This window comes from Urocitellus parryii, chromosome 12 (genome assembly GCF_045843805.1).
Source record: "Urocitellus parryii isolate mUroPar1 chromosome 12, mUroPar1.hap1, whole genome shotgun sequence".
NCBI lineage: Eukaryota > Metazoa > Chordata > Mammalia > Rodentia > Sciuridae > Urocitellus > Urocitellus parryii.
Genome location: NC_135542.1, coordinates 51,607,794 through 51,629,946, shown reverse-complemented (window position 1 = coordinate 51,629,946; position 22,153 = coordinate 51,607,794). Strand labels below are relative to the sequence as shown.

General features: G+C 43.1%; 1 protein-coding gene across 3 annotated transcripts in view; it reads right to left on the bottom strand.

The window, feature by feature from the left end:
- The window catches only part of Mapre3 (microtubule associated protein RP/EB family member 3), a 52,740-nt gene extending 37,194 nt beyond the window's left edge, over positions 1–15,546 (bottom strand). Inside the window, exon 1 of one of the 3 annotated variants that reach the window (XM_026400673.2) lies at positions 15,371–15,546. The gene's annotated coding sequence lies outside the window, so the exon portion shown is untranslated. The remainder of the gene's footprint in view (positions 1–15,370) is intronic. The other 2 variants (XM_077791946.1, XM_026400880.2) reach the window with 2 other exon arrangements.
- Between the last annotated feature and the right edge of the window lie 6,607 nt (positions 15,547–22,153).

Sequence of the window (22,153 nt, the reverse complement as noted above, 5' to 3'; positions counted from 1 at the left end):
ACTTTAACTTGCCTTTGTAGCACTATTATAAATGGAAAATAAAACCAGTCCTAATTAGTTAAAATAAAATTATATAACCTCATTAAAAATGTAATTCAAAAATAAATCTAAAAAGTAAATGATATAAAAAAGCCTTTTCTTTAATTTTCCTTTTTTCAATCTTCAAGGAGTAGCATCCAATCAGAACTGGGATATGGTGAACAAATCTGCCATTTTTACCATCTACCTTTTGGGATAGACTTTTTGTAGGCTCCTAAAGATACTTATGTTCCAGCCTGTGAATATGCTACCTTAAATGGCAAAACAGACTTTGCAGATGTGAATAAGTTAAGGATCTGAGGATGGGAAGATTTTCCTGGATTATCCAGGTGGGCACATTATGTCTTCTTTTTTCTTTTCTCAGTATATTTTTAGTTGTCAATGACCTTTATTTAATTTATTTATATGTGGTGCTATGAATCGAACCCAGTGCCTCGCACATGCTAGTCAAGTGCTCTACCACTGAGCCCCAGCCCCAGCCCCACATTATGGCCTCTTATGAGAGGAAAGCAGGAGGTCAGAGGAGGGGATGTGACAAGGGAATCCGAGAGATGCAGCGCTGTGAGCCAAGGAAGGCAGGCTGCCTCCAGATACTGGAAAGGGCAAGGAAATGAATGGATTTTCTCCTAGGTTTCCAGAAGAAACAGTTCCGCCAACACCTTGATTATGCCCTACTCTATGAGTTTCCCATGGCGCCCCATAACAAAACTACCACAAACCAAGTGGCTTAAAACAACAGAAATGTACTCTCTCATTGTCTTGGAGGTCAGAAGTCCAAAACCAAAGTGTTGGAATGGTTTTCGCTCCTTCTGAAGGTTCTAGGGAAGTCTGCTCTTTACTCCTCTTTTAGCTTCTGGTGGCTTCAGCTATTCTTTGGCTTACTGCTTACTGGTGATGGCTTTGGGTGGGCAGTGCTAAAGCCCATCTAAGCCACCCCTAGGTAACACTTCTGTCTGAGTGGGATAATTAAAAGTGGTTTTAATTTTCACATTTACTCTTTTCTCTTTCAATTTTTCTATAAATGAAAAATAGTAAAGATCTCCCTCTCTTTCTCTCTTTTTTTCTTCTTGGGGAATGAACCTAGAAGTGCTTTTACCACTGAGTCACAATCCCCAGCTCCTCATCTTTTTAAAATTTTGAGATGAGGTATCACTAAGTTGCTTAGGGCCTTGCTAGTTGCCCAAGCTGGCCTCAAACTTGTGATCCTCCTGCCTCAGCTCCTGAGTCACTGGGAATGTGCCACCTGTGCCTGGCAAGACCTCTTATTTTTAAAAATAAACATGATCATTGTGCATACAGAAAAAAGTTTGAATAGTTAAAAAATTAGTGGCAGTGATTCTCTTTTGCGGACAAGATTATAAAGGATTTCTATGTTCTGCCTTATTTATTTCTGCAGTGTTTTCATTTTAAAGGTAATTTTACATTATATTTGTTACTTTAAAAGGAGGGTTTTGGTACACTAAAGACATTAAACACACATTGCTCTTAGAAGTGTCTCTGAGCCAGGCATGGTGGTATACACCTATAATCCCAGCTACTTGGGAGGCTGAGATGAGGATCACAAGTTCAAGGTTAGCCTGGGAAAGTTAGTGAGAGCCTGTCTCAAAATAAAAATAAAAAGGGCTGGGAATGTGGCTCAGTGGTAGAGCACTTGCCTAGTATATACAAGGTCCTGGGTTTAATCCCAAGTACCATGCCCTCTCCACCAAATTTTTTTTTCTCTGAAAATATGGGCAGGGTAGTGATTTGAAAATAATCTTTTTATTCATTTTTTAAGTTGTAGTTGGACACATACCTTTATTTATTTATACATGGTGCGGAGGATCGAGCCCAGTGCCTCGCACATGCTAGTCAAGTGCTCTATCACCGAGCCACAACCCCAGCCCTTGAGAATAATCTTTTAATTTTGTTCTTAAATTCATGGGAAAGCTAATACATGGATACACACATAATTAGAGCGAGAGTGAGTCAACTGATGCAACATGCTCCAGAGTGTTCCCTGGAGGGTAACTGCAGAGCTGGCAGCCATCTGAGAGATGCCTCCCAAACCCCAAGTCCCCAACATGGGGAAGGGGCCCATGGAGCAGGCAGCTGCCATCCAGGGAACCCTTGAGGCAAAAGCTCTCGGGTGTTTCTCTCAGCTCGCCTCCTGCCTCCAGCAGCCCAAGTAGAGTGGCATTCCTAGTGCCACTCCCATCCTGGAAGTTATGAAATCAACAGATTGCTCTTCCTGGTACTTTTATTGGTTACAGATACATAGGAGGACTTTTTAGTTTATTATTGAAATCACTATCTACCCACTCCTAGGAACCAGTTCACAGAACTAAGGACTGACAGCAACAGATTCATTCAGCAATAACTGCTTGAGCCCCAGCTCTCGCCATGTCTTATTTGGATAAGTCAGCCAGTTATGGTCCCTGCCTCATGAGCTGGTTAGCTAGTGAAATGGATGAATGGTAATAAAAGAATCATGCCAGCAACTGTATAACTATTAACAGGTGCTGAAGCACATTATGTGCCCTACAGGAAAAATACAAGGAGAGAGTGGTTTTTTTGCTTTTGTTTTCAGTGCTGGGGACTGAACCTGGGGCCCTGTTTTGCTAGGCAAGTGTTCCACCACTCAGCTACATTTTCAAACTTAGGTTACAGGATTTTTAAAGCAGAGACTTTCAATCTATTAGTAAAAAATTACATTTTTTAACTCAGCATATATAAGAGAGTTAGTTAAAAGGTCAAAAAAGAATGTTCTGGGCTGGGGATGTGGCTCAAGCGGTAGCGCGCTCGCCTGGAATGCGTGCGGCCCAGGTTTGATCCTCAACACCACATACCAACAAAGATGTTGTGTCCGCCGAGAACTAAAAAAAAAATAAATAAATATTTTAAAAAAATTCTCTCTCTCTCTCTCTCCTCTCTCACTCTCTCTTTAAAAAAGAAAGAAAGAAAGAAAGAATGTTCTAAACAGAGGAAACAGTATATATAAAGATTCCTTATTTTACAGAAAAGGAAATAGATAAAGATGTTAATTGCTCAGGCTGAGGCAGGAGGACCACAAGTTTGAGGCCAGCCTTGGCAACTTAGTGAGGCCTTGTCTCAAAATAAAAAATAAAAAGGATTGGGAATATAGTTCAGTGACAGAATGCCCCTGGGTTCAATTCCAAGTGGGGGGGGGGGAGGTAGAGGAATGTGATTTGCTCAAGGTCCCATAACTCAGTACTCTAAGTCCAGCTCTCCAGACTCTAAGTTTAAGATTCCTTTTTTGCTTGTTTGTTTGTTTGTTTTGTGTGTGTATGTGTGTGCATGAACACAAGCACACAGTTCTGGGAATTAAACCCAGGGCCTTGCACAAGCTAAACAAATGTTCTCTACCACTGTTACATCCAATCACTTCTTATTTTATTTTGAGATGGGTGTAGTTAAGTTGCTGAGGCTGGCCTCAAAATTGGAATCCTCCTGCCTCAGCCTCCTGAGTCACTAGCATTGTAAGTATTTACCACTGTGTCCGGCTAAAGTTCAAGATTTTTTTTTTTTTTATTGCCCTGCAGCCTATCAGCTCTAGTGTTCTTTTTCATTTTATCTAATTATAGGCCAAGGACTAATTATTCTCTCCTCAGATGGCTAAGAGAAAAGAGAACAGCAGCAGGAGGCTATGTTTACAAAGAGCCCGTTTAATTCAACATGCAAAACAATGCACCTCAGCTCTTACCCCACCTGGCTTCACGCCTGCTCTGCAAGGGTTTGTTCCTTCCTGGTAGGGACTGGCAGGGAGCCACCTTCTGCTTAGGTCCTGGCTTTTATGAAAGGACATTTACAAAAATGTCCAGGCAGGGTTTAGACTTGGTTTAAAGCTCAGGAAATGAAGTCGCCCAGCTTTTCTATTTCCCCACATTGATGGCACACCTGGCTGCCCACACGTTCCCACAGTGTCAGTCTCCTGTTATCGTCCCTGTGACTGTTGTGCATGGTTAGCTGTGTAAATGGCTTCAGCTATGCAGTATGAAGGTAGTGTAAGTCCAGCAGGTAAAATAAAGCCCACAACAAGGAGGTCAGTCAGGGTCAGGGTGGAATATGAGAAGGAGAGGGTGCCAGGTGCAGTGGCACATGCCTGAGTCAGGAGGCTGAGGCAGGAGGATTGAGAGCTCAGAACTAGCCTCAGCAATTTAGTGAGGCCCTAAGCAACTCAGAGAGACCCAGTCTTAAATAAAAAGGGGGTAGGGATTTGGTTCAGTGGTTAAGTGCCCCAGTACCCCAAAAAAAAAAAAAAAAAGGAGGGGTCAGAGGAGGCAAGGGCCTTAGGCCAATTTCAAAACAAGCAAGAGAAAAACAGGATGATTATATACAGTTGTACAGTTTGTACACTGTATAAAGAACCCAGTAGAGTGGATGAGAGAGGCCTGGAATCCACACCTAACTCACAAATTGGAGGACACAAAGATGGTCCTCCTTTGCTCTCAGAGGCCAGAGAGGAATAGCTTAGTACGGCATCTGGTCAAAGAGCTGGAAACAATCAACACACACAACAGCACATCTAGGATCCCACCATTAAGCCTAGCAAGGCCAGCATTTTGGGTTTTATACCCTAAGGGCCTACGGCCAGATAAAGGCTGGTGGCTGGTGTCACTGTAGTGGTGACAAGCTGGGATCATAGGGGCTACTGGCCGACAAGCGGAGGTTCCTCAGTTGCAACACCATATCAAAGCAGATCCACGATCCGCCTCCATCTCCATTCTCCTTCATTCAGGGTCAAAGCAATCCTGGTGCACCCTGAAGGCCAGCTCCCCTCCTGAGATGGGAACCACTAAGTTAAAGATGTTACTGGTTACATACGCCCATGTGAAAATCCAACCCTGACACAAAGGTAAACAATTAAAAGTAAAAACAGCCTCTGCCAAACTAAAAAACTAAAATCTTCCTCTGTCAATGACCTCCTTGCTGCGCATCGTCATGTTCCAAACCTGTTTCCTTCTCACTGGAGCCTGTAATTACTCTGCCCCTCATCAGGCTGATGACCAGTACCGTCCTCATTTTGCAGCCCCTCCCTCCACCTCTGGCCTGAGGGCCAGCTGCTTCCTGACATCTTAAACTCTGCCTTCTCAGAAAGCTTGCCCTGAACATGCCAAGCCACCCTGCTGCCCGCCTCCCACTGCTGCTCCTCCAGGCCAGCGGACTTCAAAGACTCAGTCCATTATGAATTCCAGGGTCAACTTAGCCCTCAGCCATGCTCAACAAAACTTCTATTCATCTCCATACTCCCAGGCTCATTTCTCACTGTGGTTAACTCAGGCCTTTAAGACCTCAGTCTCCCACTTCCACCCGCTCACCCCTCATCAGCAGTGGCCTTGGCTGTTTTAGAGGAAATGAAGGTTTTTTCCTTAGTAGGAACTCTAGTCATCACCCCTGAACTTCACCCTGTAGGCTAAGTAGAAAGAGCCACACCTGTCCCCTCACCAGTCTGAGAGGAAGGCAAGTTTCCCCTCCTTGCAGTGTTACCAGTTTCCTAGGATCTCAAAGATCATCTCCTAATCACTTATAATATTTAATGCAATGACTACATATCCCTTCATTTCCATAGATTCAGCATAGTACTTGGCACATGGCAAATTTAAATTTTGCATTTTGGAAATTTCTGGAATTTCTTTGGAATATTTTTGATCTGTGGTTGGTCAAATCTGCAGTTGAGGAATCTGCAGATATATCCTCTGCCATTAAACATGGTCAGATTTCCTTATTATAAAAAAAATCATTCTAAGTTAATGCCAAACTCTAACTGAAAGTTGGTTGGATCACCATGGAAAATAACATGGAATGGTACAGAGTCTTTGCCTCTGTAATTCCACTTTATGGAATATGTCCTGGAGAAATAACCTACAAAAGAAAAGAAAGCCACTTGCACAATAATGTTCAGAACAGAGATATTTACATGTGCAAAATGTTAGAAATAGCCTGACTTTCAAAAACAGATTGACAGTGAAGCATATTTGGTATCAATGCAGTGGGAAATCATAGAAGTAATGAGATATTTGAAGTGACAGATATATGAAGTAGATTGATATAGAGAACTCAGTAGATGAAGCACATTTTAATACATAAAATATATATTTAAACCACAAATACAAAACTTACTGAAAAAACTTATTATAGTTTTATGTATGTTTGCTGATAAAGAATAATTTTATAACAAAAATTTTTATCCTATCTTATTGTTTCTTCTGATTGCCACTTTCCTCACCTGCCCTGTTGCCATTGTCGGGTGACCACCAATCATCTCTATTTTCTTTCTCCCAGTTCCCTCCTTTCCCCTCTGTGATCTGGCTTCCATCTCCAGTGTTTTACTGAACTGACACCCTAAGCAATCATCAGGACTTTCTTCTAGTTAATTCTGAATTTACTTAAATTGGAGCACTACAACCCCCTTCTTGGCATAGTCCGCTCACTTGACACCAGATCATCCTAATTTTCCCATCTTGTCACTTCTTCTTAACTAGGGACAATTCCCTTGGGTCATGGTCTTCGACTGTGCACCCAAACCTCTGGGGAGATTCTGTCAGGCAAGCCAACCCACCTCTGTGTTGTTGACTCCACACCTACCGCTCCCTCCCCAACCCCACCTCAGCTTCTGTCCACCTGGACATCCTCATTGTCACCCAAAGTGTATTCTTCATGGCTAAAACTAAACCCCTCTTCATAGTGTCTCTTTAAACTTCCTAATTTCTAGATAATGTCACCAATATGCTCCCAAACTCAAAACAGCTCACACCCTCATTCTAGTTAGGGTGACCAGCTTACAGTCACACTTGCTCCTAAGGTCATCCCCTTGCTGATGCTGCACCTCACCCCATGGAAAGCCCTCTCTGGTGTTCTGTCTATTCACAGCTTGCTCATCTTCAGGGGAAGGCCATGTTCCACTTCCTGTGTGAAGTCTTTCCCAATTACTCGGGTTCACAGCGATTCTTTTCCTCTCAGAATCCTTCTGGAGTCTATACAGCATAATCGCAATGACACCCAACACACTGTCCATTTCTTTTGCCTGACTCTTACTTGGCCATTCACTGGTGGGCTCCCACATCATCCTGCACACCCAGCCTTCCCTGGCTCTCCCAGGCTCAGAAACCACCCTTTGGGCTGGATTACCAAAGCATCCATTCCCATCATTGAGTTTCCATCCCCTTATATTCAACTCACTCACTAGAATGTTCCCTGAGTTCCTTAAGGGCAAAGATTATGCTTTCTACAATAAGGCACTAAAGATATGTTGCTGACATGCAGTACTGTCACACATACTCATCGTCCCACATATCCATCTTCCACTCCAGACTACTGTCTCCTCATGGACAGAGGTCGAATCTCATTTCCTTTACTACAAATAAAATACAGAAAAAGACTTTGGCAAATGTATGTTGACAGTCTACTTAAAATAAGGATTTGTGAAGACAATATGCAAACATGAATAACCTATAAACCTGAAAACTGTACTTTCTGGGGAATACGGTCTTATCAAGTTGTCTTAAAACACAGTACCTTGCTATTTTGGGGCCTGCATAACACATCTCTGTACTTAACAGTGGTTCTGTCACTTAAAGGTGTTAATAGGATGCCCAAAGTGGAAGCTTTCAGTTGTGAATGCCACCCATCTAAAATCAGAACAAATCAGAGACGAAATCAGCATCCTTGACAAGTGGCAATAACCTGCAAGGAAGTGGGTACAGGTGGCTGGCTGCCAAGAGTCTGGTGCTGCAGAAAAGTCTGGCTACACAGTACATCATACACCATCCGAGATAAGCCTTTGGCACAACACTCCTCATATGGGAAGGGATATTTATTTTCATCCAGTGGTCCAAGACCTGCTCCTTTCACATGGCAACAAGCACGTTAGTCTCAACTATAATCTTGCTGACTCAGAAGCAGCTAAAGTTTCATTTCTTACCAGTCAGGAAACACCATTACAAGGTGACTAGGATATTTTATAATTATATTATATTACAAGGTGACCAGGACAACAATACTTTCAAGATAAGATGTCTGTTTCTCTGACAATCACCTGGTGGTAGAGCTTCACCAGCCAAACATACATGACAACTTGTTCACTAATAATTCCAGGCAGCAGGGAGGGCATCCGCCCCATCTGGGATAAGTGTTTGGGTAGTCAGAACCATTTGGAGGAAGAGGCAGATCTTGCTTAGCAAACATTTATTACTGCAGAGGCTGAGCTGTGCGACAGGCCATATGTCCCTCAAATCCAAGTTCTGGATCCTCAGGAGGAGGCTTTGCCAGTGCTGAGTTGGGCAGACTCCACTGCTGGTAGAAGGCAGGTGTCAGTCCACGGGACTGGAAGATAAGATGGATGTGTGGCGTGACTAGTCTATATGACAACACGATTTCAGTATCATGTCTTTGGTGCTTTATTGTGTAAGACACAGTCTCTACCCTTAAAAAACTCCGCTAACATTCTGAGGTGATGTACAGTGTATGTGTAGAGAGGAAAGATGAGAGAGGAAGACAGTTGCCAGGCCATCCCCTCTGCCTGTGAGAGTAGCAAAGAGCAAGGTGCCTAGACCATTCCTGCTCAGGGCGTCTTCCCAATGGGCAGTTACCTGACAATCATCATCTTGGAGGAAAAAGGGGCCTCCTAGTTGAGAGCCAAACAGAATGTAACTGATGGAAAAGGAGGAAGGAGGCTTTGACAGGCCTGGGCACAGCCCTTTAAAACAGCTCAGATACGTACACAGACACCCAAATACAAGGTGAAGCCTCCAGCTGGCACCTGCTACCCTGGGGAATCGGGAATCCAGAGAATCTGAAAAGATCCAGGAGAAAGAGAGGCTATGCAAAATAAAGCCCTGTAGTATGGTTCTGATATATTTAAACAGCAAAAGTTAAGAGGCAAAGAAAACTATCTTAAGACTTGCTTTCTTTTCCTAATTTTTAAATATCTTATTTGAATCAAGAGAGACTGCTTCATTTGGATGAATGGACTCTGGGGTTTCTGGGCTCTGTTTTTAAGACACACATCCAAGCACTCATACTTTGGGCATGTGCTCTTCAAGAAGAAATAAAGAGGCTGTCTAAAGAAACACCTCTGAGAAGTATTTACCATTAGCCATGACAATAGTGAAACAAAATAAGCATTTCAAACTAAATACTTAGTGATTTTCTTAGAGATTACAACATGGAATCTGAATGTCACTGGTTTAATAAATAATAAAGTTATAGTTGCTTAATGCAGGAAAGCTCAGAAAACACTGAAAAGTATTATGAAGAGCCATTCACTTCAAATCCATTACTCAGTGACAGTCATCCATTATTTGGCATAAGCTCTTCTAGAATATTTTCACATTTTTCTTAATTTTATTTTACTTACATGTGGTGCTTAGAATCAAACTCAGTGCCTCACACATGCTAGGCAAGATCTCTACCACTGAGCCACAATCTCAGTCCTCATATTTTTCTTTATAAAAATGGTATCATTCTTGATATACTATTTTGCATTTTTCTTCATTGATTATATAAAAATTTCTGCTATCAACAAACTTCTATAAATGTTCTTAATGCTTGTGCAGTAATTTGTGTGAACCTGACCAATCCCCATTTGCTGACCCTTTTGATTGTTTTAAATATTTCATATTATTAATTATGTTGTATTAATACATATGTACAAGTATTTTTAAATACACCTCTGATTTCTAAATATCCCTAGAACAGCAATTTCTGTCATTTTAAGGCTTTTGTTATATAGTCAAAACTACTGGGCAGATCTAAAATATGCTCTTGTTCAGTTATTTTAAATATCTCATACAGTAGTATGTATCTCTTCTATGTAGGAAACAGTTTTGTGAAAAAATCATTTGCATGGAGTCAAAACATTTCAGACAGGCTAAGTCCTTATTTACTTGAGGCAAATGGAACACCCTGAGCTCAAAATATTGATGTTTTGATAAAAAGTTGGGTAACAACATCCAGCCAGTTTAACAAAGGTGGTAGGGCATGGAGCTAGTGAAAACTAGATCCAGGGCATGGGCCAGGGTTGGCCAGACAACTCTCCATAGAGGAAAGCCTATCCTTGGCCAAAAGATGCCTCATTGACCTTGGCCAACTGTCACACAAATTTGTACTCTTGGCCAAAGAGGAGGTTGGGTGATGGAATGTGAATTACTCAGCAAAACTCATCCTAACCGCTGGGTAAGCACCCAAAGCACATGTCCAAATGAAAGGTGTGTCATCTTTCTATAATAGACAGGACATCTGGCTAGAAAATACAGCCAGCCAGCTCATGACAAAATTAAAAGTTCAACATTACTTAATGATCTTATAGTTTATCAGTAATTCCTAACAGAAGCCCTTAGTAAGTTGCTATGTAGAAAGTGTGCTGGTATCAGCCAGGTCCGCTCTAGGCCACAGCTGTAACAGAGGGTACCAGCACTCCAGGGTTCCCCTGGAAGGTTAAGCCCTCTTGATGATAAATTAGAGACACATATCTTTCATAAAGGTCAAACTGGCCAGATGACATTTTAGTCGGTAGTTTAAAAAAATAGTTATTAGAAAGGTAATGTGCTTCAGTTGGTCAAGAGGAGGAGACTATTCTCAAAAATAGAATGAAAAGATTGGGAAAAGTACTGGTCCATGAATTATTCTGGGCTGCCCAGGAAGCAGCCACATTGGAGGAGCCTACCTTCACTTAAGAGCCTGGTTTGGTGGACACTGGCTTGGTCTACCAGAAGGAAGCAGTTTAACCCTGTGGGCTCCACTGATGAAGGAGCCAAGAAAAGGCAATTGTTTATTTTGTACCAAAATATATCTACTGAACAATTACCACAACCAACTCTACTTGGTCTTCACTAAATTACAAAGCACGCATGCATCCTGTTTAACAAGTCAAGCACTGAAGCATATAAAGCAAAAGTTTCCCTTGACTCTCCTTTTCCCTCCCCACATATAAATCCCACTTGCCATAGGTAAATAGCTGAATTTATCTTTTCAATCCTTGATGCTTATCCATGGCATTCTCCCACTTAAGGAAATATACCTAGGAATTCCCCTACCTGAACGGCTTGCCCTGGCTCCTTAGTTACTCACTAGTCTCTGCTTTCAGTCTTTCTATAATTGTTCCTATCCAAGATGACCTCCCTTTGCCTCTGCTCACTTGCAAGGAGGTTTCCTCCTGAGACAAGTAGTTCCTTTCCCTGTCCTCTGTGTCTTACATGTGCAGAGCTGATCTGAGCAAAGTCACCTACCTATTCAAACTACATCTCTAATGATAGAGAAAGTGACTGAAGGCCATGTGAGCTTTCCTCACCAGCAAGCACTGTGCAGCTTTTCCATTTCAAATTAAGATCACTCCTCACACTGGCCTCCCCCACTGAAGGACTAAAGGCCCCCACAATACAAAACACACCAAGTCTGTCCTCTGCTACAGTCAACTGCTCGTGCTCCACAATTCTTTCTGATAACCAGGTCAGCTGAATACATGGAGACAAAGGGGCATTTCATATACACGCTGTTCCTATTTTGGCAGTTAGAAATAATACTCCAAATGCCAAGTCTTCACAGGACAAATCTCTCTGTGCATGTCAAATGCACTAAGAGGGCTCCAGAGAAATGGAGGCTACTGAATTTGAGGGCTGGGGATGCATTTAAGTCAAGATAAAATTTGAAAGCATTATTTTAAAAAAAAACTTTAGATCTTGGTAAATATGAAATGATTGCTATCTCTTATTAAGTGAATATTCTATATACTTCCATTCACTTAATTCTCCAAATAATCCTATAAAACAGATGGTCATTATTCCAGGCACTCAGAGTTTATATAACCTGCCCAATGTCACACAGCAGGAAGTAAAAGGCTGGGATTTGAACTCAGGTCTGTCAGCTCCAGAGGCCACACTGCCTAACTTCCCCAAGGATAGGCTTAAAAGTCCTCATGGCCCCCAAGAACTTCAGAAGATTACATCTGGTAGAGCTGGAGAAAATCTTGCAGCCATCCAAGGTGCTTGCTCCTCCTGTCAAGCACTGTCCCTCTCTACTGGCCCTCTGGAATGCCACAGCCCCACAGATAGGAAGTTGAGACTCAAATTCCCAACTTTGCATTGTTTTTTGTTAGTTGGTGCAAATTTTAAAAAGAAAAAACCTTTCTGAGGTTGGAATGTGCAAGGAAAAATAATTATTTTTAAGGTGGCGAGAATAAATATTTGATTAGACAGTTTGAGACTAAATTTTGCCTGGCTTTGCAGTATCTAAGACAATAAAACAAGCCCTTGACTACACAGCTAATTACAGACTACTAAATTATTTTTATTAAAACCCTGTGGACTATTAAATATGAGAGATGAAGCAATGTGGTATTGTAAAATAGCTCTAGTCTAGAAATTTGGACTCTAATTCTGACTCAGACACTAATAACCACCAACAATCATTTGCATGGTGTATGAAGTTGGTAAGGTGTCTTTACATACTTTCTACATTAGTTTGGTGACCTCAGGGAAAGTCACTTAACTCTTAGTGTCTCATGTCAAAATCTGGAAATAAGAACATTAAGCTATACCATCTAAGATCCCCTCCTCAGATTTATAACATCCGAAGAGGAGGATATGTACCCTAGAATCCTTACAAATATGTCTTTTAACAATTCCGGGCAGATGTATTCTGGTCATAAAAACTGTATTTTCTGTTCAGTTTCTGAAAAATATTACTTGGCTAAATTCAGGTATAGCTCATAGGATGTCTGCTACCAACTACTTGCTTGGTTTCTTGAGAGTACCATATTGAGGCCCTGGGTTGGATTCCCATATGGGAACTTCCCTCTGTTCAACAGCCACAGCGATGCCTAACTCTAGCAGATCATCTTACAAATACAACCCCACAAAGCAGATGGGTTTGGAGGAAGGACTTGAAGAAACCTGCCTTCACAGTGCATCATTCTCAAGAAGGTATGTCAGTACCTGCAGCACCACACCATTCTTTCTAATTCTAAGACACACAAATAACTCCTTCAAGGATTGCCACTTCTGGCTGTTTTAATGTTTCTGAAATTAGAATTCACCTTGGAATCTATATAATTTTGATCGGTAGCATTATTTTACCTAAAAGTTGTTGTAAATTTCTGGTGTGTCTTAGAATCAAGGTGATACAGTCCTACAAAAACCATAACATCAATTATATAGATTTAGATTTAACTTCATTCTAATCATGTCCCACTCCCTGATTGAACAATTACCTTTAATAATGGCTAAATAGGCAATATATAAGAGGGGTGACAGTCCTGTTTCCTAAGAGAAGTAGTTTAAAAGGCATTCCATCATTATCTCATAAAACATAGGTACGGATTTCAAAGGCAAATTAACCCATATAAAAACCACTCTGATGCTCTGAAAAGGTAGCATCACACAGCAAACTGGAAAGGGAACATTTTACTCACACCCTCCTGATCTATCTAGCCTTGACACATTTTCTTGCTTAATTCACAACCCTCCAACCCAGTAATATCACTGATTCCCAAAATACACTCAGCCCAGGAGGAGCAGCTCTCCAGCACAGCTGTCTTCTCCTGCCCTCCTCGGGTATTTCGGTGAGCTATGTGACACAGAGAGGACCACAAGAAGGAATTTAACTCTCAGGCCCCATAGCTCCCATTGCGCTACAGGCAGGTGCATCCCGCCAAACCCCAGACTGGCATTTGAAACAGAAGAAACTGCACTGCTGGATGGGGGCTGTAGTTTTCCTGAACTTCATCTCTATGTTTAAAACTAGGGCAACAGCCGTCTTTGCTACTGTAAACTAATCTGATGGGCATGGGGGCAGGGAGTGGCTCTGAGAAGGCTGCCAATAGGCCATGATTGAGCAAAGTCAAGGAGTGAAATCATTATTTCTCACTGTTTGCAACCCCAGAAACTCCTTCACTAGGATTTTTAGAAGTGAACCATCCCACTCCTTTGCAGCCTGGAGTAAAAAACCCAAGCCTCTTGTAAAGTAGAACTAGCTTTTGTTTACATATATTTTCTAACAGTACACTGAAATCTGGAAGAAAAAAAAAGAATCAAAGGAAAGTTGACAATGAGGTACACACAGTAGTTAGGAGCCCTCAAGTTGAGGCATGTCTATTAAGAGTTCCTGGCTGTGAGCACCAACTCTTGACTTCAGCTCAGCTTCTGGGAAAAGAAAACAATTTGGGGCTCTCCTCTGTTCCAAGATCAAGGACTGCAAGTGGATGGGTAGCAAACGACCCAGAATTGTTCAAACATACTAGAAACCTTATCAGGTGGCATCTCCCAGCAAGACTCACAGCTGGGGTTGCAAACAGTGAGAAATAATGATTTCACTCCTTGACATGATGTAGGCAACAGACCTACATCATGGAGAAACCTCAATTCTCCTCCTCTCCACTCGTATGATGCTGTCAAAACTCACTATTACCCAGTTGGTTACTTCATGGAATTTATAGTATCAGAAATCAAGTCCTACCCATTCCCCTAATATAAACAGTAAACACTTGATATGGACTGTTTTCAAACCTCACGTTGTACTAATTTGAAGGTGATTTTTTTTTAAAGGCATTTTAAAGAGTACTGCAACATGGTTATTCATAAGGACGCACCGGAAGCACAAGAACTTGAGTTCCCAAACCTTTTCTCCCCTCCCTTTTCCACCTCTACTCCCCTGCACAGTGCGGCCAGGGCAGTCACTCAACCCTCTGGGAGGCCACCGTGCTCCAGCAACGGTGTTCACTAAACAGCAGCCGATCGCGAAGGGTCTGAACCCTGATCGCGAAACCTATTCTGAGAGCCCCACAAGCTCTCAGCAGCTAGAACTGTCCAAATCTGCTTCCCCAAAACAGCCGGGGCTGCACCGTGTGGGTTGAACCCTGGGGTCCCAAGGTTTGGACAGGCAGAATGTACCCCTCCCCCAAGTCTCCCCTCGCTCTCTCCCTTGTCACTCTTTCTCTGGCAAATCACTGGGGAAAACCAGAGAGGCCAGGAGATGTCAGGCCCAGGAGTAAGGAGAACGAAGGAGGGACAGGAGCGAGGCGAGGTAGTTTTGAGGGGAAATATCAGGCCAGGGCAAAGGAGCGGCAGCGCCACATCTAGGGGGTAAGGACCCCGAGGTGGGTTCGGAGGGAGGGAAGGAGGGAGGTAGGAGGGCATGGAGGAGTGGCTCGGGGAGGCCTGTCTACCGGCCGCAGGGAGCCCCGAGAGAGCGACGGAGGGAAGGAGGCCGGCGGGGCAGACGCGGCTGGGGGTGGGGGCGGGGGCGGCGGGGATGGGGAGCCCGGTTCCCCTCCCCCAGCCCGGCCCGGGCCTCCCGCTGACTCAGCCCCACGGCGTCCGTCGCCTCGGCCCGGACTCACAGTGCGAGAGGCGGCTCCGGCGGAGGCGACTGGGGAGGGGGACGGGCGGCGGGGGCGCTGCGGCTGAGGCTGCGGCTCCGGCCGGCGGCTCTGGGGCGGAGGGTCCTAGCAGAGGCCGCCGCGGTCTCCGGCTTCAACGCACAGAGACTGCGGGGGAAGAGAACACTGCGCAGGCGCGATGCGGCCACCGCTGTCAGTCCGAGCGGGGCGGGGCCAGCGCACCCGCCGTCTCCAAGGCAACCGGGTGGCGAGCGGAGGACAGCCCCTACCTCCACCACTTCTTAGCAACTGCGACGGGAGGTGCGGGCGACGAGAACAGTCCCGCTAGGTCGCCATAGCAACGAGGGGAAGACACTGCCTCGTGAACGTGCGGCGGGACCGCGGGACCGCTCTCATCTTGTCACCACGGCAACTGGGAACAGCCCCTTCCCTTGTCCTTAGCAACAGGGCAACAATTCCTCCACCCCGTCCAGTCACAGAAGGAACAAGCGTTTACACCTGATTCTGTAGCCACCGGGTTCTTTTCTCTTCTGGCTTCTGAAAAGGCAAAGAGACTATTTGCTCTCTTCCAGAGACGTGGACGAGCAGAGGCCACGTTTGATCGCCCTTCTTGGTTTGTGGCTCCCAATCACAGCTTGTTACTTTAATCAACCAAATTAAGTTTTCTGCATTTTCCTACCAGAAAGTCTGTGCCTTTATTTTCAAATCGAGCTAACAAAATCGTCCCTACCCAAATCACACGAGTTTTTACCAAGAGTGTTGTCTTCCCAATGAATTTGTAAACGACTTTTGTTTCTTCCTCTGGCCCACTCTCCGATGTAGATTCGACTTCCTCACAACTAGCTCCCTCTTTGATCTGCCGGTTCGATTTTCCCACTCTAAGTCTGTTTTTATCCTCTCCATCTCTCCTCTTCCTTCTCTTCCTCCCCACTGCTCTTCCCAGGGCTCCAGATGCCCACCCTCATTCTGTGTTCATTTTCTTGGTACAGATGGCTCCTGGATCTGAGACCTTGACCCTGACTCCCACCAATGTCTGGATGTCACCTCCATACCTACCTTGTACATACTTCTTTTATTACACACAACTTACAGTATTGTCCTTTGTTTACACATCTGTCTCCCCGTTAGACTCTCCCTGGTGGGCAGGAATTCTGTCTTACTCATCCAGCCCCCTCACATCTAGCACAGAATGTGACACATTGTAGAGTTCCCAAAAAAATGTTTATGTAATTGAATCAAGAGAAGACAAAGATTTTCATTCTTTCTCACTTTTTCTGGCCTAACCGCCTCAGACTCTCAGTCATCATTTTCCTTATTATTGATATACATATTTTGTCTTTAAGTATGGCTGCTACTATTATAATTCTTCTGAGCCCTTTGCTCTCAATCTTAATGCCAAGACCCTAGTCCCCTATTAATCAAGACTGGCATTCTCAATTTCATGAATCCTTGCATCTACACTATCCCAAATGTTTCCACTGAGAAAAGATTTCCTCACTGGGTAATGACCTCCTCTGTGGCCCTCTCTAATCAATGTAAACTCTCTTCACACCTTACCTTTCTATCATTCCCTAACCCACCCCTCATCAAACCCTCTTTGGCTGGGCTTGTTGACATACCAGAGATGCTACATTCTCTTCAAGTGACTCAGAAGTATAAACTTGCAACCTGGCATTCTCCCCTGAGTCTCTCTATCTAGCTCCTACAAATTCCACCTCAGAACTATTGGTATCAAAGCACCCCAAAAGAGTCCATTTTCTCCAGGAAAAAGAAGGAGCAAATTGGTAAGAAAAGAGGGACACAGCACATACTGAATCTATGCCCTCTCCTCCCATCTACTGCCATTCTCTGGAGAGGGTTCTAGTGGACAATAAGTTTCAAGACAAATCAGTGATTAAGAGAGTAGAAACCCAGGCTACACTTATTCCTAGGAACAAAGGTGAAAAACTGAAGCTGTTCCTAACTGCACCTACAAGGTTTCTGGGAGCTCTAAAGAAAGACAAGGGAGAAAATTCAAGCTCAGATTATTTTTACTTCCTTCCCTTTTCTGAAGTTCCAGCTCAACTCAATGGTTGTATATGAAGAGTTGAGAGGTATAGACTTCCCGAGTAACTCTAAGAGGCAAAGATCCTCTTATCCCTACAAAGTGGAGGACCATTCCACAAAGAATCACTATATACCAGTACCTAGACTCTTCACATATTCACATTTTAAGCTGTGCCAATCATCTATTTCTACAAAATGAATCACTCAAACTTGTTGGTGTAAGACAACAACCATTTAATTATCTCTATTTCTGTGGGATGGGAGTTCAGTAGGAGCTCAGTTGGGTGGTTCTGGCTCAGGATGTAATTGCAGTCACATGGTGACTGGAACTCAAGCATCAGGGGCTAGCTGGACAACCCTCTCTCATCATGTTGTCTTAGAGCTAATTTGAATTTCTCACCACATGGTGGTTTCAGTACTCACTTGGTAGTTGAAGGTTTCAAGTATTTCAGTGAACAATAGAGAAGTTGTATTCTGAATCATACACTTATTCATTGAAAAAAAATCACAAAAAAATCACAGTGGCCTATCCAATGACAAGAGGAGGGAACATAGAACCCATCTCTCAATGGGATATAAATCACATAAGAATGCAGTAAGTCTCAAAGTCACACAATAATTTGTGAATGGAAATATTGTTAAAGCTGATATTTTGGAAAATATAATTTGTCACACCTTGCCCTCTGAACACAATTTGCCGCAGTCCGGCTGGGCAAAATAACCGGGAGGTGACAAGCAACTTGAAGGTTGAAGCGGGAACTGCTTTATTTCGAAGGAACTCAGTGGGAACTCAGCAGGACTCAAGGTAGCGGGCACCCAAGGTAGCGGGAGCCGCTTTATTGCAAAACAGCAGAGGTATATATACCTAACTGATTACACACAGCTTGACTCAATTAGCATCATCCAGTTACAGCAATCAGCCAATAAGGAATCCCTACCATTTTAATGGCTCGGTGGCATTGCCTCACAAACTACTCCTCCTGGCAAACTGCTAGGCGCCATCTTGACTTGATTTGCGGTCCCCAATAACAATTCACATCACACTCAATGCAAAATACACTCATCTCCTCCAAGACCTTCAAATCTCATCCCATGACATCATCAGCTCAAAATCAGAATCTTGTGATCTGAATCAGGTCCCAGTGTGGATATAGCTCCTTAGGTCAAGGACCTTGGGTACAACTCCTGAGTACCAGTACCACTCTGAAGACCTGTAAGGTCAGGAGACACACCCACCATCTACCTCTTATATACCCAACACACATTACTGGCCCAGGTGTAGGATAATTGTGTTTTTTTTTTTTATTATTTTTTAAGAGAGAGGAGGACAGAGAGAGAGAGAATTTTAATATTTATTTATTTTTTCTTAGTTCTCGGCAGACACAACATCTTCGTTTGTATGTGGTGCTGAGGATCGAACCCGGGCCGCATGCACGCTAGGCGAGCGCGCTACCGCTTGAGCCACATCCCCAGCCCTGGTGTAGGATAATTGTTATGGACATTCTCAACTCAAGAAGGAGGAAAACAAAAGGCACACACAGCAGTTCTTAGTTCATAGTGACTCTGAAATCTGGCCAGGTGCATGATACCAGGATCATGATCCAGGTTCAGCTCTACTCCCACTTATTTGTATCAATGAAGATATGGATTTCTTTGCCAGTGGGTTGAAATTCTTTCCTAAGATTATTTGATTTGATGTTCAATATATCAAAGATTTGACCAGTGAAAAAAACTTCAAGCAGTCCCGTGTCCTTAGGAATTGTCCCCATTTTTCTTTGAGCACTTCCTAACTTCTGGCACAAGATGTTACAGGCTCATCTTGCCCTAGCCCTGGAGTCAGCAACTTCTCCAAGAAGCCATAGATTCTCCTGTTCTTATTTTTTCCAAATGCTTCATGTGGTAAAATATACTTAAAATATACCATCTTGGTCTGGAGTTGTAGCTTAGTGTTAGAGTACTTACCTAGCATGTGTGAGACTCTGGGTTCAATCCTCAGCCCCGCATAAAAATAAATAAAATAAATGTATTGTGTCCATCTACAACTTAAAAAGTAAAATATACCATTTTAACCATTTTAAAGTATATAGTTCAATGGTATAAATCACCACTGTTGACTGTCATCTTTCTGTCACTGTGACAAAATATCTGCAAAACACAACTTACAGGAGGAAAAATTTACTTGGGCTCATGGTTTCAGTCCATGGTCACCTGGCTCCATTGCTTCTGGGTACGTGGTGAGGCAGAATGTCATAGTGAGGAATGAGTAGAGGAACAAAACTGCTCACCTCATGGTGGCCAGGAAGGAGGGAGAGAAATAGAGAAAGAGAGAGAGAGGGAGAAGGAGGGACAGAGATGGGGGGGGCAGGGACAAGATACACCCTTTCATGGCATGCCCCCAGTGACCTATTTTTTTCAACTAGGTCTCACCTCCTAGTTTCTCCCACCTCCCAATTATCCCTTCAACCCAAGTCTGTTGAGAGCCACAGCCAAAGGGGCCCCAGAAAACTTCCAGCTGCCAGCAAACTCCCAGCTGCCGGCTGATGATTGGCTCACAGTGGCCCCAGCAACATCTAGCTGATTGGCTCCTCTGTGGTGATGTTCATTGGGCTGTTTCCCTGCCCTTCAGACTGCCAGCTGATGATTGGCTCACAGCGGCCCCAGCAACATCTAGCTGATTGGCTCCTCTGTGGTGATGTTCATTGGGCTGTTTCCCTGCCCTTCAGACTACGGAACTGCTCATTGGGGGACTTCTTTGGCTCCGCCCACGCGACCTAGCCAATCGGCCTCAAGAGCAGGAGGATGGTGGGAGGTGGTGGTTGGTGTGTGGGAGAGGCTTGTGGAAGCCGGTGGTGGCAGTTGGGCTCTGAGGGTTTTTCCTGAGGAGCTGTTTTGTTTGGCGTTTGTAGTTTTAAAAATAAAGTTTGTTTCTTTTGACAAGTGGCTCCTGAATTGTGCCCAGCCAGACTGCGGCATTAAACTTTGGAAAGATATTCTAACAGGACAATGGAAAGGTCCTGACCCAGTAATTGTCTGGAGTCGGGGGTCTGTTTGTGTGTTTCCACAGGAAGAACAGCAGCCGATTTGGATTCCAGAGAGATTAACTAAAGCAATTTCTACAGACCAAAAAGAAGATGATTTGGCTCAAATCCATAACAGCTGATATCCAAAACTCCAATTTGGCTATCCTTACATCTGCAACAGAACCAGGATGCTTTTTTCAATATCTATTTTATTCTATTTTGTTTTTTGAGCTCATACAGACCTAGGTTAATGTTTTGCTGATCAGTTCTATTTGTTTTCTTTTTTGACTATTGAGTTTTTAAACATTGCAATGGAGATTTCACCTGTAAAAAGTTATAAGGCCTTTACTATTATGTTATGTGTTGTATGTATTATATTATGTGTGCACACTTGTGTTTTGTGTTATATGTTTGAATGTACATATGTCCATATATCATATATGATTGAGCGCTCATAAAAAAAAAAATGGATCCAAAATTTTTTTTTTATTCACGTGATTTAAATGGTTTAATTTAAATTGGGTAAATAACTGTTAAGAATTGTTTTAATATGTAAACAAAAAAAGGCTAACAGATCTGTTTGTTTACTTTCACCTATCCTTTTCATTATATTTAATAATTCTTTTCAAGATAATGTAAATTGTTAAGAAAATTGTTTTCTTTTAGTGCCTTCTAGAATGTTACACAATTATTAATATTAACCATTATTGTCAAAATTCTTATCTTCATCCCAGTGCCGGTGGAGATAATGTAAATTGTTAAGAAAATTGTTTTCTTTTAGTGCCTTCTGGAATGTTACACAATGTTTTCTTTAGCCATTATTGCCAGAATTTCTATCTTCATCCCAGTGCCAGTGAAGACAATGTAAATTGTTAAGAAAATTGTTTTCTTTTAGTGCCTTCTGGAATGTTACACAATGTTTTCTTTAGCTATTATTGCCAGAATTTCTATCTTCATCCCAGTGCCAGTGAAGACAATGTAAATTGTTAAGAAAATTGTTTTCTTTTAGTACCTTCTAGAATGTTATATAATTTTTTCTTTAGCCATTATTGCCAGAATTCCTATCTTCATCCCTGTGCCGGTGAAGACAAAGATAAAACTAATCTACAGTCTCTGCAATAGCCATCACTGAACCGCTTAACTCACTTGTATGCATTGTGAACTATCTGTTGGTGCAGCGACTTGTGGTAGTGTTGGAGTATTTTTGCTGCTGATGTCATCGGTGGTACAATTTTTCCAACAAGAGCTGTCAATTGGCTTGGTATATCTTCCTCTCTTCTGCTTGTCATGATCGTTCAGCTATTTGGGGGCCAACAGAGGTGAGGCAAAGAACCTCACCCCCCCGCTGGTACCTCTCCACAGGTGTGGCTGTATACTGGACCGGTAGTCAATGACGGGTAAGATCCAATTACAATGGTTCCAACCTAAGACAGGAGGCTGACGCCCTGAGGTCAGCTCATCCGAAGACGGGTAAGGACCATATGTAGTATTGGACAACCTAAGGCAGGCACGGTCCCTAAGCCACATGCTTGTTGTTTAAACAGAGAGGGGGAGATGTTGAGAGCCACAGCCAAAGGGGCCCCAGAAAACTTCCAGCTGCCAGCAAACTCCCAGCTGCCGGCTGATGATTGGCTCACACAAGTCCATCAGTGTATTAATCCACTGATGATATCAGACCCCTCATGATTCAAGCATTTCCCCAAAGCCTCATCCTGAA